The sequence below is a fragment of the Sorghum bicolor genome, chromosome 2, assembly GCF_000003195.3.
Source record: "Sorghum bicolor cultivar BTx623 chromosome 2, Sorghum_bicolor_NCBIv3, whole genome shotgun sequence".
Lineage (NCBI taxonomy): Eukaryota > Viridiplantae > Streptophyta > Magnoliopsida > Poales > Poaceae > Sorghum > Sorghum bicolor.
The window spans coordinates 7,423,290-7,440,653 of record NC_012871.2 but is presented as its reverse complement, the minus strand read 5'-3'; the positions used below and the strand labels follow the sequence as shown (position 1 = coordinate 7,440,653).

The 17,364-nt window shown below is 41.7% G+C and overlaps 1 long non-coding RNA gene across 7 annotated transcripts; it reads left to right on the top strand.

Annotated features, from left to right (window-relative positions):
- LOC110432244 lies at positions 586-17,213 on the top strand. 7 transcript variants are annotated; one of them, XR_002449650.1, is made up of 8 exons: positions 586-708; positions 6,932-6,974; positions 10,973-11,077; positions 12,014-12,151; positions 13,489-13,548; positions 13,691-13,749; positions 13,878-13,943; positions 16,985-17,213. It is a non-coding gene; the product is annotated as an uncharacterized LOC110432244 (long non-coding RNA). The 7 variants fall into 7 exon arrangements; XR_002449654.1 differs by lacking the exon at positions 6,932-6,974; XR_002449651.1 differs by lacking the exon at positions 10,973-11,077 and having other exon boundaries at positions 12,025-12,151.

The following is a 17,364-nucleotide window of genomic DNA, read 5'->3' as shown; positions in this document are numbered from 1 at the left end:
TTAAGATTGTTATATAGGCTGGTGGATGGTTGGATAATCAATAAAGAGAGCGTAAATCTCTGTTTATTACTTCTTAGTTCTTACACCTCTATATATAGAGCTATCTGCAGACCCTACGAGGGGGTATGTTTTGAAAACACACTTGTAGACTTCCTGATTCAGCACAGACAATAGTATCCAAAATAGCGACGAAGGTGTTGATGAGCACAAGAATGTAGGCATATGGCAATGGGAATTTGGTGACGTCCCAGCTGCAAAAGCATTCAAGTTAGTGGGGATGGGATGCAACGGGAGTTTTAGCTAGATCCAGCAGGTATAGAAAAGAAACATTCTTCTGCCAGCAAGGCTTGTGGTAGCTTGTTTGTTGCAGACCTGATGCACATCAAGGTTCGGTGCTCCTCCATTCAAAGAAGGAATTAACCTCTACAAAGCGATGTTTGCTCCCGCGCAGGGAGGCTATACACGTCACCCCGAATTCTCTGATTGGTACAGCTCGGAGCCATGTCATCTTCGGCTTCTGTCATTGGTCCACCTCAGCAACGCCAACTCCAAATATAAGCAGCTGCCTCCTCACGTTGGAAAAAAAAAAGAGAGGACGAGAAACCAGAAGCTTCTCTCTTCCTCCGTCCTCCCGACGCCGCCACCAGGGGCGAGGCGCAGCACACCGGACGGCCGCCCCCTCTCCCTCCCTCTCTGTTCCCCTCGCGGGTGAGTCCACACCGGCAGCCCCTCCTCCGCCCAGGGGCGGCGCCAGGGGTATTCCCCTGTATGCTATGGAATACCCAAGATTTTACAAACAAATACAAATACAAATACATATATATGTATACACTGGTATATTTGCTACATGTTGCAAATTTGATCGACTGGCCCAAAGCCCAACAAAAAGCAGCGAACAGCCCACCAAACAAAAAATGATCGCATCTTTTCCTGGCTGCTGCTCCCAACTCGCATCGTATTGTATCTCTCCGCAATTCCGCATCGGCGCATCGCAACAACTCCCAACCGGCCAACCCTAGCTTCCTGGCTCCAGCGACTGGCGGCCGCCGGCCGGCGACGCTGCGACGGCCACCGCGAGTCCGCGACGGCCACGGTTCGGCTTCGACCTCCAACTTGCTGCTTGGGTGAAAGCCCAAGTTTGGTTTTGGTAATTAATGACACCAAGTTGCTAATGCCTTGTGTTTAAGTGATTTAAGTTAGGCATAGCAACACATGTGATGAAGGTACATGGTGGCATGGAAAGGTGGCCACATAATCACAAAGGGATGAAGCATGAAGTGGAGATCATGGTGATAGATGAGGAGCAAAGTTATCAAGGCAAAGGTATAAACATAGGGTTTTACTTTTGCCGGTCTAAGATGAGTAGAGAAGTGATTGACCGGGTTCAGGATAAATAGCCGACTATCAAGAGGGGAAATCACTGTCATCTCTCGAATCAAGTGCTACTAGGTCTACTTCTTGAGCATATGCATTAGGATCTAGTAAAGTGCTAACTTAACTCCTTTGGGAAAATGTTTGTGAAAAGCTAACACACATGCACTTTGGTGGTGGACACTTGTTGGTGTTAGCACTTTTACAAAGGAGGTGGAGTTCCTAGGGTTGAGAGGGGTGTGGGTTCCTCTCTTCCTAAGTGTATATTTTCGGCGCTTTTGAGAAAAATAAGTGTATATTTTCTATTGCGCCGGTGGGAAATTTGGAGAAGTCGCGGGAGTGTTTCTCAGTTGGAAACACTCACCGGACGCTGGCCCGAGCGTCCGGTGTGCTGTCAGAGCTTGACTCTGCTAGGGTTGAGCACCGGACGCACTCTGGTAGCGTCCGGTGGTTAGCGTCCGGTGTGAGGGTTTTTGCAACCCTCTCTGCGCACGAGTCCGGTGAGCACTGGACCGTCCGGTGCCCAGCGTCCGGTGAGGTCGCGGGTTTGACAAACTCTCTGCGCATGAGTCCGGTGTGGACTTGCAGAGCGTCCGGTGTGTTGCAGGTAGCCGTTAGAAACTGACACGAGAGATTCAAGAAGGACACGTGGCCAACCCCTGAGCACCGGACGCAGGGGGTCGAGCGTCCGGTGCTCACTTAGTAGCGTCCGGTGACCCCGTTTTCCGCCGAGTGAAAGTGGCCAACGGCTAGTTTCTTTGAGGGGCTTATAAATAGAAGGTGGCCGGCTTTGGGAGGCTCTCTCTTGCACTTTTGAATACTTGATGCATACTTTGAGCTAGAGAACACTCCCTCCACTCCTCTCCTTGCTTGATTGCTAATCCTAGTGAGATTGAGTGAGATTCAAGTGCATTGCTTTGAGAGTTGCATTTAGTGGCACTTGATTCTTGAGTTTGCTGCGGATTTCTTGTTACTCTTGGGTGTTTCCCGACGCCCTAGACGGCTTGGAGCAGCGGTGGTGTTGAGCTCGTGATTGGAGATTGTTTCGAGCCTCACCAAGTGATTTGTGAGGGGTTCTTGAGCCTTCCCCGCGGGAGATCGCAATTGGCTACTATAGTGGATTGCTCGTGGCTTGGAGGATCCCCATCTTGTGAGTGGATGTGCGGCACCCGCTGAGGGTTTGGCTTTGGATTGCCAATTAGCTCGTGATCCATCAAGTGGGTGTATCGCCACAACGAGGAGTAGCTTGCCGGGAAGCAAGTGAACCTCGGTAAAAATCTTGTGTCATCTCTTGTCGAGGATTCTCTTGTGATTGTGAGTGATTGGTTGGATATATCTCTACTCTACAACGTTGGTATAACAATCACTCTCCACTCCTTTACTTACTTGTATACCTTGCTAGTTGTTTAGCTTGTTTAGTTTAGTCTTCTTGTTTAGGAGTGTAACTAGCCTTCTCTTGTTGTTGTACTTTAGTGTTTAGCCTCGTACTAGTTTGTATAGGTGGCTTGCATAGCTTAGTTTAGCTAGTGCTAGAATTGCTTCGCCATTTGTTTTACTAACTCACTTGCTTAGTGAAGTTTGTAGAAATTTTAAATAGGCTATTCACCCCCCCTCTAGCCATTTGGACCTTTCATTGGGGCAAGGTGAGCACACTACTACACTAGCACAACAGTGTCAGATTCATTCTTCAGAGTTTGGCATTTAAGATTCATTTTTTTGCATTGGATTCTTGCAACGTAGATGAAGAAAAAGGGTGCTAGTATATTTGCATTGTGGGAGAAAGCTGCAAAGGCAAAGAAAACAGCTTCCACATCCACACCAAATCCTCCTTCTGTTGAGGTGGAGAGCCTCTCCCCTGCTGAGAGCAATCTGCAGCTAGCAATTGTGGAAGCACAGGATAATGGTGAAGCAAATGATGAAGCTCGAGCTCCCCAACTCCAATTGGTGAAGATTATGCTACTGAAGAAGAGGGTCAGTTCAGAGCAGATTTGGAAGCACTTGAGCATGATCCCGGGAAGCGAATACCCATCTCAAGGTATGCTGTTAATGACCAGGATAGAGTTAGAAGGAGGTACATTGAGTTGGGGCCATGTCAACCTAAGAATCATGATTTTCCATCTAGTGATATAAGTGGTCATCCACGTCGCTTTTGCTCTATTTGGTTTAAGGAATATCCTTGGCTTGAGTATAGTGTAGAAAAAGATGCTGCTTTCTGCTTAGTCTGCTATTTGTTTAAGGATAGAACAAAATGCCCCGGTGGAGATAAATTTGTGATTGGTGGGTGGCGAAATTGGAACCTTAAATCAAGATTCAAAAAACACATGGGAGCTATCAATAGTGCTCATGCTGAAGCTCAAGGAAAATATGATAGGTTCACTACACCTACAACATCAATTCGAGAATCTATTGCTTCAAATAGCACACAGTACAAAGCACTATATAAGCTTCGTTTGACATGGACACTCAAGTGCTTGAGGTTTCTATTGCGCCAAGGCTTGGCATTTAGAGGGCATGATGAAAGTGAAGAGTCACTAAACAAAGGAAATTTTCTTGAGCTTTTAAACTGGCTGGCAGGAAATTTTGAAGAGGTTGATAGGGTGGTTCTAAAGAATGCTCCACAAAACTGCAAGATGACATGCCATGAAATACAACATGAGCTCATCAAATGTTGTGCCCAACAAACTACTAAGCTAGTCATTGAGGAACTTGATGGCTCACAGTTTGCAATACTTGCCGATGAGTCTGCTGATGTGTACCAAAATGAACAACTAGCTGTTTGCTTGCGTTATGTTGATAAGAAAGGACGGGCGGTTGTGAGATTTTTTGGAATTGCCCATGTTGAAGATACTACTGCTATGACACTTAAAGCTGCAATAGAGCATATGCTTATGAAGTACAATTTGACCTTTGCAATGGTTCGTGGGCAAGGATACGATGGAGCTAGCAATATGAAAGGTAATGCTAATGGGCTAAAGAAAGTAATTATGGATGAGTCTCCATATGCTTATTACGTTCATTGCTTTGCTCATCAGCTACAATTAACTCTTGTTGCTGTTGCTAAGGAGAGTGGGGACTGCACTTGGTTTTTTGGACAACTTAATATCTTGTTAAATGTTCTTGGCAATTCATGTAAAAAGATGAGAATGCTTAGAATAGCGCAAGCTGAGGAACTAATTGATGCACTAGACTTAGAGGAAGTAGCAACTGGGAGGGGTTTGAATCAAGAAATGGGTTTGGGTAGGCCATGTGATACTCGGTGGGGCTCTCACTACAAAACTGTGATTCATGTTATCTCTATGTATTCAGCAATAAGGCGTGTTCTGATCAAAATTGGAAAAGAGTATACTACAGTGGAGGCCCAAACAGCTCTAACTATGTTGACATCATTTCGGTCATTTGAGTTTGTATTCATGGCACACTTGATGCAAGAAATATTTGGTTATACTGAGGACTTGAATAGAGCTTTGCAAAAGAAAGATCAGGATATTGTCAATGCTATGGAGCTTGTTGATATTACAAAGTTTCATTTGCAGTGCTTGCGGGAAGATGTTGGCTGGACTGATTTTCTTAGAAGAGTGACATCTTTTTGTATAAAGAACAAGATCAAAATTGTTGACATGGAGGGTCCTTATTATCCTGTTGGGAGACCTAAAAGAGGGTTCTATAATGGTGCAATGAATTATCATCGCTACCATGCTGATATGTTTGTGAGTATCATTGATAGGCAACTTCGAGAGCTGAACGACAGATTTGATGAGGTAAACACAGAACTACTTTCTTGTATGGCAGCTTTCAGTCCAATTGATTTATTTGCTGCTTATGATCAAGAGAAGTTGGTTAGGCTTGCTACAAAGTTTTATCCTAAGGATTTCACAACTAATGAATTGTCAAAACTTCCATATCAGCTTACTGTGTACATTTCTCATGTGCGTAGAGATGAAAGGTTTAAAAATTTGAAGAATCTATGTGAGCTTTCAGTCATGCTTGTTAGCACAAAAAGACATGAGCAATATTATGTTGTCTACAAGCTTCTTAAGTTGGTGCTAATTCTTCCCGTAGCCACTGCTAGTGTTGAGAGAGTGTTTTCCACGATGAATTATGTGAAGAACAAGCAAAGGAATAAAATGGGTGATGAGTATTTGAACAATTGCTTGGTCACATTTATCGAGAGAGAATTCTTCAGTCAAGTGAAAGATGATGATATCATTAATGAATTTCAAAAAGGAGATCGTAGAGTTCAATTTTAGTAGCTTTGAGATTTCGATGTTTTGTAATCTTTTTTAATTGTTATAGACAATGGCACTATGCCGCTATGTTCAGACCTTGCATTTTGATTATTACTATTGCACATTTGCATTAAAAAAATTGTACATGGAATACCCAGACGTAAAATCCTGGCTCCGCCACTGCCTCCGCCTCCTCCTCCTCCTCCTCCCTCCCTCCCTCCCCTTCCCTCCGGCAGCAGTGGCGGGGGCACCAGGCGACGACGCGGCGGCGCGGTGACGCAGGTGAGGCCCGACGACCTCCTCCTTCTCCCACATCCTCAGTGCGGCCTCCTCGATGGCTCCTCTAGCCGGGACGCCTGCGCTCCTCCTATGGCCGAAACCCTAGCTGGCCAAACCCTAAACTTGGCGTGTCGGCGCAGCGGGAGAAGATGGCGCTCCCCTCCCCACTTCCTCTCTCTCTTCTTCTCTCCCTCCTCACGCGGGCGGTGCAACGGCGACGGCACGGGCACCGTACAGATGTGGCCACGGCGTGCTGGTAGCAGATTAAGTGTTTGATTAAATGCCTATTCAAGCCGTGATCCCATTTGATGGTAATTTAGGTGTTCAAAATCCATTCTAAACTTCTGATTGGATTGGCCTACTAAAAAAGGAGTTTGCAACTTTCTCTTCAAGGTAATATTTTGGTATCCATTTAGACAAATAAAGCTTTTCTATGGTTATGTGTGAACTGTAATATAATTTGAGTAAGGAGTTTGCAAATTTCTCTTAGCAGTTCAGAAAAATAAAGCTTTTTATATGGTTATGTGTGAACTATAATATTATTTTAGTATTTTGCCCAGTAATTACAAATTTAAATTCTGTCAACAACAATATCGCCATGGGATTGCCTATTAATTTAGTGTAGTTTATAATACCAGTGTGTGATTGTCTATTTGTTTATTGTAACAATGCCCTCACAAAAGAGGTTGCCAAACTGGTATTTACATATTTTCTTTTCATTTACTTCTCCACAAATTCCTTGCTTGAATCATGGCTTAGTGTACAGACACTTCTAGCTCTTTGATGATTTGATTATCATCACAATTGACCTGATTTGATTAGAATCAAACCACATTTGCCACTGCCTAATATTTATCATCACATTCTGGGCTTAGCACTCTTTCAAATTTGAGTTCTACCATGATGGTCCTACGTTCACTTGCTAAGATGATACCTACCGCTTGTGCTTTTTTAATCATGCTACTAGACATGTCTATTGCTTAACCTTTGCTAAATATCTGCATTACTAAACGTGTTATATGCACTGAACTTAACTATATATTCTCTAATTGCAGGCTCGACCTCCATAGCTCCTGGTTCCGCCCTCTACAAACGCAGGTTGCTCCCTGCACAGGGAAGCTGTGCACATCGCCCGAATTTTTTTGATAGGTCCGGCTAGGCGTCATGTTATTTTCGGCTTGTTTCATTGGTCCACCTCAGCAAGGCTAGATCCAAATATAACTAGCTGCCCCCTTCGCATCAGCAAAAAAAAGAGAGTGAAAAACAGGAACCACAAGCTTCTCTTGCTCTCTCCATCTCTTTCCGATGCCACGCCATCGGGAGGTCTCCACCTCTATCTCTCCCGATGCCGCGCCATCTCGGGAGACCACCGGCCATGTCGGCACCTCCACTTCTGCCTCCTCTCTCTGCTTCCTCTCTCTCCTTCTCCCCCGCTCTCCCTCCTCACACAGGCGGTGTGATGGCGGCGGCAACATAGCTGCCACACGAACGCTAGCCCTGATGTTCCGCCGCCTGTGACGTACTTGGCATGGATGTTTTGTTGTCATGAAGTGATAACTCAGAAGATGTTGCCAAAGGGTTTTAGTTTGCCATTAGTCATTTTCCTCTCTTCAGCCTGTGATTAAAATTTTATATCTGTTGCGCAATGATATGATCTGATGTTCAGCTGCTTTGTAATACCCGATTTTAAGGACAAAACCAGATATACACCACATGTGAGTTTTAAAAGCCAAATCTCACATATAGCTACAAATAAGGTGTAATATCAAAAGACAATACATAAATATATAGCGTACTTAATATAAAAGAGATAACCTTTGATAACAAACAGCAGATAGACAACTCCAAACTTCGGGTATTAACTTTTCTCTACAGGATCCGACTGACTGGTTGATCACAAGCCCAAAACTTCTCCTGAGATGTGGGGGAAATTGCAAGAGTGAGCACATATCATACTCAACAAGTATAACCAGGGGTTCATGAGGCTCAATTAGCTGACATTGGTTTGACTGCATTTAGCTTTTATGTGTCGATAACATATTTAATTATTGGATAGCAAATATCAAGGTAGCATATTAAATCCCATAACCACATGATCAATGTATACAAGAATTAAGAATAACACAAATAAACAACATAATAAACCATCATTTATCATCATTAATCATGTTCATCAGTGTCCATCTATTCCGTCAGTTTTTCGGGCCGCCCGTATCCGTGGGCACGGCTAGTATACCAGACTTAACACTCTGCAGAGGTTGTACATCTTTACCCATGAGTCGTGATTTACCCTTTCGCCCGAGGTCATGAGTCTCTTAACCCCCTTCCTAGGGAGGTCGGCAGGGATCACTATGAAGCCTTTCAAAGGTTTCGTCTAACAAGTTAGGGCCATTAGATTTACTCGGCAGGCAGATATAGAGCCCCCCTTCCATGGCACATAACCCGCAGCCTATACACATGGACAGAGGCCACACTATACCCAACGTGTCTAGCCATTCTTACGCCATTTAAGGTAACCACTAACAAGCTAGAAAAAGGTCCTCTTGCTGAGCCAAAGCCAGAGCCATGTAGCCCTCATGGTTGTACGAGTTGTCCCAGCTTTTGCCAAGGGATAAGTCCTTATGGAGGGTCAAGATCAATCTAGCAAAAGCTAGAGTTCTTTCCACCCTTTATGTTCAAGTTGCCAGAAAGCTTATTTTATTATTTATTGTTTATCCAAACATTCATGTTACAAGATCATGGATTAAAATCAAGCACTAGCAAGAACTACCCAAATGCATATCCAAATAGGTAATCAAAGAATTCAGGATAACAATCATCTATGATTTTGCTAAGGTCATCAAGGTGGACACATGCATATGATAAATATTGTATTAATTGTGTATAGGTAAGAAGGATAATCCCCAGTTATACTTGCCTTGATCAAAGCTCTCTGGAGCCTGCTACTGGTCGTCAAAAGCTTGACCTTGATCACCAACGTAATGCTCACCGACTAAACTCGATCATCAATCAACAACACACAATCCAATGGAGACAATCATACACAAAGCAAACAAGCTGTAATTAGAACATTACACCAAACAGTGGTAAATCAAAGATAAAAGTTTATGAAAATATTCGACGCAGCGCTACGATCACACAAACGTAAAGTTCACGAAAATCAGAATTAAAACGGAGAAGATATGGATTTTCTAAGATTTTACGTAGAAAAGTAATTAATTAAATAAAGTCATGAAATTAAAAAGATTCAAACTGAGTAAACAATTTTACTAACATGTAGATATTTTAAATACGAATCTAATGCAATTTGAATGGGTTAAAACGGAATTAAAATGAACATTTTATAAGCATTTTAAAATCAGTGGCAAACTTGTGAATACTGGAAAACGTATTTTGAAACCGAACCGAGCTATTTACGCTTTCAAACGGACAAAGCGTATTTTCCGAAGGCGTAAAGGACTGCGGGTTTGAATCGTAGAAAATGCAGGGGCTCTTTAGGAAAACTTCCAGCCGAAACGGTATGGATCAATCTGAACCGTTTGATCAGATTTGCACGGTCAGGATTAAATCAGGGTTGGGAGAGAGCAGCCGGCCGGAGCTGAGGGTGCCCGCGGCGGCGCCATGGCCGGAGTTGGCCAGCGATGACCAAAACGGTGATTTAGGGCACTAGGGAGCGAACCGATAGCACCAGAGCGTAGAGGAGCTCGAAGCGGACTCACCCAGAGCGAAGATCGAAACTGAGAGTGTCCGGACAATGCTCACGACGGCGGAAGGCGGACGGCGGGGCTCCTGTGCAGTTCGGCGAAGGTTAGCTGGGTACATAGAGCACGAAAAATAGAAAGAGGAGTGTGGGCGACTTCGCAAGTTCGTTACGAGGCCCGGCATCAAGCTTACGGAGGCACAACCGTGGAGGAAACGTTGATCCGCGCTTGGTGTCAAACTGCAGGATGGCGGCGGCGCTTGCAAATTAGGATAGGGCAGGATGGAGCTCGCGTCCATGCAAACAGAGAGGAAAAGAAGGCGGTGTGATTCCCGATCCAATTTATAGAACCAAAATCCACGAAAGATTGGAAACGGATCTCGGTGTTTTGGGTCGAAGCAGAGTCCTGCTCGCCCCGACACCAGGTAGGAGATGAGGATATCGCTGACAGGTGGGGACCGGCTGGCAGTGGAAGAAAGAAAAGGGGAGGGAGAGGAGCGCACTCGTGGGCTACTGCGGAAGCTTGGGCCGTGGCTAGGGAAAAGGATTCGCGGCTTGGGCCGCGGTGAGAAGGAAAGGGGGAGGGGTTTTCCACTTGGGCCAGAGCAAGAAGAGAGGATGGCGTGCTGGGCTAAGCTGCTGCTGGGCCTGCGGAAATGTGAGGGAGGGTTTGGAGCCTTCGGCCAAAACAGAAGAAGGGGAGATTTCCCTTTTTCTTTTCTTTTCTTTTGTTTTCTTTTTATTTTTTTTATTTCAAAGTCTTTTCAAAGCAGTTTCAAATCAATTTAAAAAAAATATTTTGACCTTGCTCAAATTCACACAGTACAAAAGTATAAATGCTCCAGCATGAAATGCACATCCATGCTAGATTCTATGATAAGTTTTATTTTAATGAAAAATATTATTTTTCTATGTTTCATGAGCACAAAAATACAAAATAAATTATTTTAGCTTTATTTTGAAAGAAGCAAAAATTTAGGGTGTTACATGCTTGTCAGGGACTTGGCATGGTTGTTGCTTATATCATGCGGTTGTTGAGGGTAAACCAGTTGTCAGCATGCCTTGAGGCTCCAAGTTGATGAACAAATGATGATTGCTATGCTTCTGAGGCCTCTAAAAATACGGTCTTTATTCACAAAAAAAAAATTATTGCCTTCTTTATTGTTGTATCATACTTTCACTGTCATTGTTATTGTACATGTTCATTGTTATGAGAACTCAAACATGCCTGAAGAATAGATACAACAAAGGTCATTGTTTCCTTGCTTTTGAAGTTCATCTAATATAATCAGAAATACAACAAAGGTCATTGTTTCCTTGCTTTTGAAGTTCATCTAATATAATCTTAGGTTTATTTCCAATGTGGTTTGATAAACTATGAACTGGAATGGTGTAGGCTCAAGGACTTTTCGCCTTGTTGTCTGCGGCTGGTGATGTCCTCCATTCCTCATTTCATTTCCCTCAGCCTTGCATGCATCTGACGCCTAGCAATTTGTGCTCTGTATGTACAATGTCTGGACAAGTGCCTTCAACATGTTCAGTCAATCAGTTACTGCATGTTTCCTAATTTTTGCCTATGGATTAGTGATGATGTCAACAAATTTTAAAAAAACCAGTATTTCTGCGGCGCCCATGATTTCGTATGTGTCACCTTTTGTTTAGATATGCCTTCGAGTGCTCAGATTAGGTTCACAAACCTATATTCAATATTTGTCTATTGAGATTATTTTGAAAGGTTAACAATAACAACATTGCTGCCTTATTGGTTAGGATTTCCCTATTTAGATGGGCTTTATTGTGCTCAGGATTACACTCATTTCTTGGTCTACAATACCTCCACGGCTAATTATTTATTTTACTTCACTGTTTTAGCTAACTTAAACTTTTTCTTTAGATATAGCTCAGATTCAGTTTGTACTTATTTACTTATTAAGATTATTCAGAAAAATTAAATACACCACACTTATTTGTTAGTCTTTCCCAATTTAAATAGGCTTATTTTGTTATCGGCATCCATCTTCTCGTCATCCTTTCAAAGTCTGTAGCTTTTTAATCTCTCTGCTATATGGTACATTTGCATTATCCAAACAAATAAATAGTTCATGGCCATAATTGAATGGGTTAGTATGTCAGTGTAGTCAGTGCAGGCCTCTATAAAAATATTTGGTAGCGTAGTTTAGCCAAAAAAAATGTGCGCCTACAAGATTTATTATTTTGTGCCTAGCTTAGAAGGTACACCAGTAGGAGCTTATCTTAATTTTCCTTTGTAATGTGTTAGAATTACACATCACAGTTAGGTTGTTTCCTAAAGTATTATGTTGTTGATTGATCTGCATTTTTAGCTGCTATGTGTTATACTTCATTTTGGTGTTAATATTTAGGCTTATCTTAAAATTTGATATATCTTTTTATGTTCTGCTCATGTCCCTGCTTGCAGGGTGTGCACAGCGTTGGCTAAATGTGTGTGGTAGCCTGATACCAGGAACACATGCTGAACCGACCACTTGGGTTGGGCGAGCAGGGACCGTGACCAATTTCAAGGCCCGGGGCCTGAGATAGATGACGACCTCTCGTGGTAAAGTTTTGCTTACTTACAATCAATACAAGTCCCCTTTTTTTTATATAGACAGATTTACCTCACTCCTAACAAAGCTGGTTAACATTATCTCTAATCCTAACCCTAATGAGCCTTTCATGCTTCCGATTTGGCCCGTAATGTATACCTAACTGCCCATGACATTTACTGTCTGCTGTTGGCCAATGTAAGCAAAACCACATCCAAGACATAATATTGTTGGATTTCTTCTACGACCTGAAAGCAATACCCAGAAACGAATACGTAGAATATGATCTATTCTTGGAAATCCCATGATATTATTTTGTTGAAACATCCTTGAGAACCATCTCTCTAAACTGTTGACTTCATTCACACATGCGGAAAACTGCAGGTTTCATTCAGATATGTAGGACAACAAAATCAATAGAGAAAAGTATATTTTAATTTGAAGCTAATTTTCAGAGCGATTTCTAAACGCCATGTTCCATTTTTCAGTATTTTTCTATCATAATATTTTAATATTGTTGTCTGTTATCCCTACAGTTCATTAGAAACTCCTTTGAATCCATAGTTCATTTTCTTTGTCAAACAACTCAACATCTTCTTGCAAATAGCCAGAAGCGTATGCTCCTGAGCAAGCTCTCTTGGTTCAAAAAACTGCCACCAAACACCATGCATCAGATTTCGTTGTTGTTGACGAGCCAGATGCTAAAGCAGCACTATGGAAAGTCGCCAGAGCGCTTTAAGTGTACAACAGGAAGGTGGCATAATGAGCTGGTTTTGACATCAAACCTGAAAATGAGCTATGCTAGCGGTTTGTTCTCTTACCACTTGGTAACTGATACAAATTCCTCTTTTCTGACCATAAAGTTGCATATGTACACACAACCTCAGAAACTTTTTGGTACCCTATTCTTACTAGACCTATGCACGGCTCTTTTCCCACAGAGGAACAAAATCCTTCTCAAGAATGAGGAATGTCTGTCGCTACCCGTCTCACAGTTATTGAAGAAGATGACAACACCGTGCTTGGAGCCATGAAGCTAAAGTAAACTGTCATCACAAAGTTCCTAGACCATACGAGGCATGACATCTTCCTAGGGATTATTTAAGATCCAATCAAAGACGAATTCTATGTTACTACCAAACTCCAAAATTTATATCAGTACCTGCAACATATGTCTATGTAGTTCAGTCCATAAATGAAACATATATCCTCTATCTATGTTTGAAAACATTGCTAAGCTTATGTAATCACTCTGTGCGACAAATCTATATTCAACTCCTTTCTCTGGTCTTGTCTCCCCCGTGAAGATTGAACACATTTTTTGTTGTGCCTAATCATTTTTTCTCAGATCAGCGAGGGATGCATGTGCTAGGGTCTCGTGCAGTCGCTTAGGTGTCAATGAATTGAGGTAAGTTTACTTGTCATTCTTGGTCTATGTTTCCTGCTGAGACATTAGTCACTGATTCTCTTCAAAAGTATGTCAGCAAGAATGCTTTGTTCATATATATATTTACTATAACCAGCATCACCGCTCGTGTCTAAAACTGCAGAAGCAAGACCCCTGCGAATATTATCCACTACATCAGCTATCAACATTGGCATAAATAAGGTCTTTCACAATCTATATGCTCTCACCTTTGTGTGTAGGTTCAGTTTGCTTCATAGTGCTGATATGAGCTACAAATATCTTGGCTACCAAGCTCTTTATCCCCTATCTAATTTACATTTACACTGTAGGATTCCATTCCCTGAAAATGATGAAACTATTCCACTTCACTTGCCACCAAATCGGAAAGCTAAAATGTAAGTGAAGTCGCTTCATTTCTTCAAGCTGTGCATTTCAAGATACCTTGATATCACAACTAAGCAGACTTACATTCTACCATGATTTATTCACAACAATGGCTAGACACAAGATCGATGGATCTAGCCTCCAGCCAAAACCTAGAGCTCAAAGGTCTTCTTGAACGAAAAAACAAAATAGGTACAAAAAATATAGCTTACGCCTATATTACCAGTTTCCTTTGTTACTAAATAAACAAAAAAAACATATATATGTGCCTAGAACCTACAAAACATGTCTATTTTTAGAGTAGACAATATATCAAACACTCAAATTTATCATTTTAGTGTTCCACTTCATGTACACACATTATTTGTGAGTTGTATTTGTAGTTGCTCACCTCCAATCTAATTTGTATACACTATTTTTACAACCTCGGATATTTTTAGCTCCTAATAATATTGTTTTGTAATACTCATAAATGCGCCTTGTCTCTTAAATTTTCCATGAATTTATATGTTACAAAATTCCTTGAACAATTTCATCTTCTTTGCTATCGCAGGGTGCACCACCATCTTAAACGTGGGTCATCTTCTTTTGCAGAATGACAAGGGTCATGCCTCAAGAACTTTGTGCCTTTTAATTGGCCTACTCATGAATTAATGTTTATAGAATATTGTCTCTTATTTCCTCAACTGCTAGAACTTTACGCATCAACCAGCTGTCGAAACTCTTATGTGTATACCTACGTGACTAGGACATATATGATTCTATACTTGTATCCTAATAGAACCAGACACACTCATCATGGTCGCTTTTTACTTATATGTGCACAAAGTATTCGTGCCCAACAGCACCTTAGTATTTTCCCAATGGTCGCCGTGGTTCACATGAATTGCTCAATGACATATATGCATCAACACAGCAACATTCCACTTCCTTTCTACATTACCGTAGTATTTTCCCAATTGGCGTGCAAGGGCACGCCATTCCTACTAGTACTATGTAACAATCAAGACATGATAGATCACCAAACGTCAACACATGGACCAGAACGACTTGACTTGCCTTGTTTCTCTGACCCAGGTTGTAGGCATTCAATGATACATGTTTTGCAACTGACGATTGATTCTAGAGCCTTTTACTGTGTGCCATTATAAAATATTAAAATTATCTATATACCATTGAAAATTTCAAAAATACCCTTGCATGAAACTTCTTTGTCCTACGTGCCACTTCCATCTATTTTGCATGTAACAACAGCAAACGGTAGTGGAAAAGACACTTTTGCCCTCACTTGTAGAATGCACAAACATTTTAATTCTTTTCTCTAGAGCCATTGTGTTGCAAAAAACATCACTTTTCATCTATATACTAAACAATCACCATAACAGCTTTGTATGTCTACACATGAAAAGTTCTAATAAATTTGCAATGCATCCAAAAAAATCAACAATTGCGATAACTAAAATAAGTATTTAAATTAAATACATTCAGACATAAAAGAGGTCCAAATTTATCATTGATATGCATTTTTTGTTTTACCAAAACTAGTTTTTTCATTTTTCAACAAAACTGGATTTTTTTTATTGAGTAAATTACACGGCCGGTCCTTAAAGTATTACATAGTTTTCATCTAGGTCCCCAAACTACAAAATCGTACGTCTGACTCCCTAATGTATTTAAGTGATCTCATCTAGGTCCCCAAACTACGAAATCACACGTCTGACTCCCTAATATATTTAAGTACTCTCATATAGGTCCAAAATATACATAAAGAGGATTAGAAACTGACATGGTCATCCACATTGATATGATTTAAGCACACGACCCCTGATTTAAGCCCACGTGTGCGGCCACTGGCTCGTCCCTGCTCACCATCACAGCGCCCGCAGCATACGACCTGGTCATATAGGCAGCAATGGCGGCCGGTTACACTACCGAGCGGGGTAAGGTAGATATGGGAGAAGAGGGGCTTGGTTTGCGGTTATCCGGTGTTACGCTCACTCGTGTGACCAGCCACCATTGCCGTCTACATGACCAGATCGTATGCCGTGGGCGCTGTGATGGTGAGCAGGGACGAGCCAGCGGCTGCACCCGTGGACTTAAATCAGGGATCATGTGCTTAAATCATATCCATGTGGATGATCATGTTAGCTTTCTAACTCTCCTTATGTGTATTTTGGACCTATATGAGATCACTTAAATACATTAGGGAGTCAGACGTACGATTTCGTAGTTTGGGGACCTAGATGAGATCACCTAAATACATTAGGGAGTCAGACGAGCGATTTCATAGTTTTGGGACCTAGATGAAAACCACGTAATACTTTAAGGACCGGCCGTGCAATTTACTCTTTTTTATTTTAGTATTTTTCTACTATTCGTTATGGGTTTTCAAAATTTGAACCAATTACAGACATAATAAAAGAAAAAATTGAAACCTGAGATGAGGATCTGCCTTCACGCACGCCTAGCCGCCCACACCTTCCTTCTCCACTAGCTCTAGGGTTTGCCTTTAGGTGGTGAACAAAAAGCTCAGGAATTAACCAGAACAAGAAGCCCGAGATGAGGATTGAGTGATGGGCAAAAAAGTCATTTCGCATCTAGTTGGCACCCTGCTCTGTTAAAATCAAACGATAGAGTGAAGGAAGTGGCACGTAGGGAAAAGAAATTTTATACGATGGTACAAGAGAACTTTTAAAATTTCCAATAATATACAGATCATTTCAGTCTTTTATAATGGCACATAGGTAAAAGACTCTTAATTTTATACATATCTCTGTTGCATATGAACTTTAATTTTAATAATTTGCATCACTTTGTGTCTCTTGGTTTCTATGATTATCAGCCGTGAAAGGATAGAGAGCGGATCGGAATTATCTTGGTGACGACTATTGTATGATGCACGGGTAGCAACAACCAGGACAGCGTACAGCTAGCTGTTGTTCAAATAATAAACTATGTTCATTGTTTCAACATGTATGCCCAGTCCTCTTGTACAATTGTATTGAGAACCCTGTCCTTACTCTTTATTCTTTCCAATTCCTTCCACCTCCAGATTGGTTAGTTGACGTGTGCATATATTTCCATATGACTGGATCGATTTTCCAGAGTGTAGAAAGATTGGGAGTCAAGATAAGAAGTTGTTGGAGGTTGGATTTCTTTCAATATTGCCAAAAAAAATCAAAATTAGGAGTGGATATTGGAAACTCTTGGAGATACTTTGTAATAGCATGACAATGTGTTATTATGTTCAGAAAAAAATTAGCGACACCTCGACATGACCATCTTTCCCGTGCACGGTGCACCCCAGTTCTGGATTTCCCAGTGTGGATGACAATCTTCTCTCATTCCTCTTAGGGGTACAGCAGGCCGAACGACTCCTTTGATTATATGAAATCTCTACTCCCAATTACCACGACAACCTCAAGAATAATT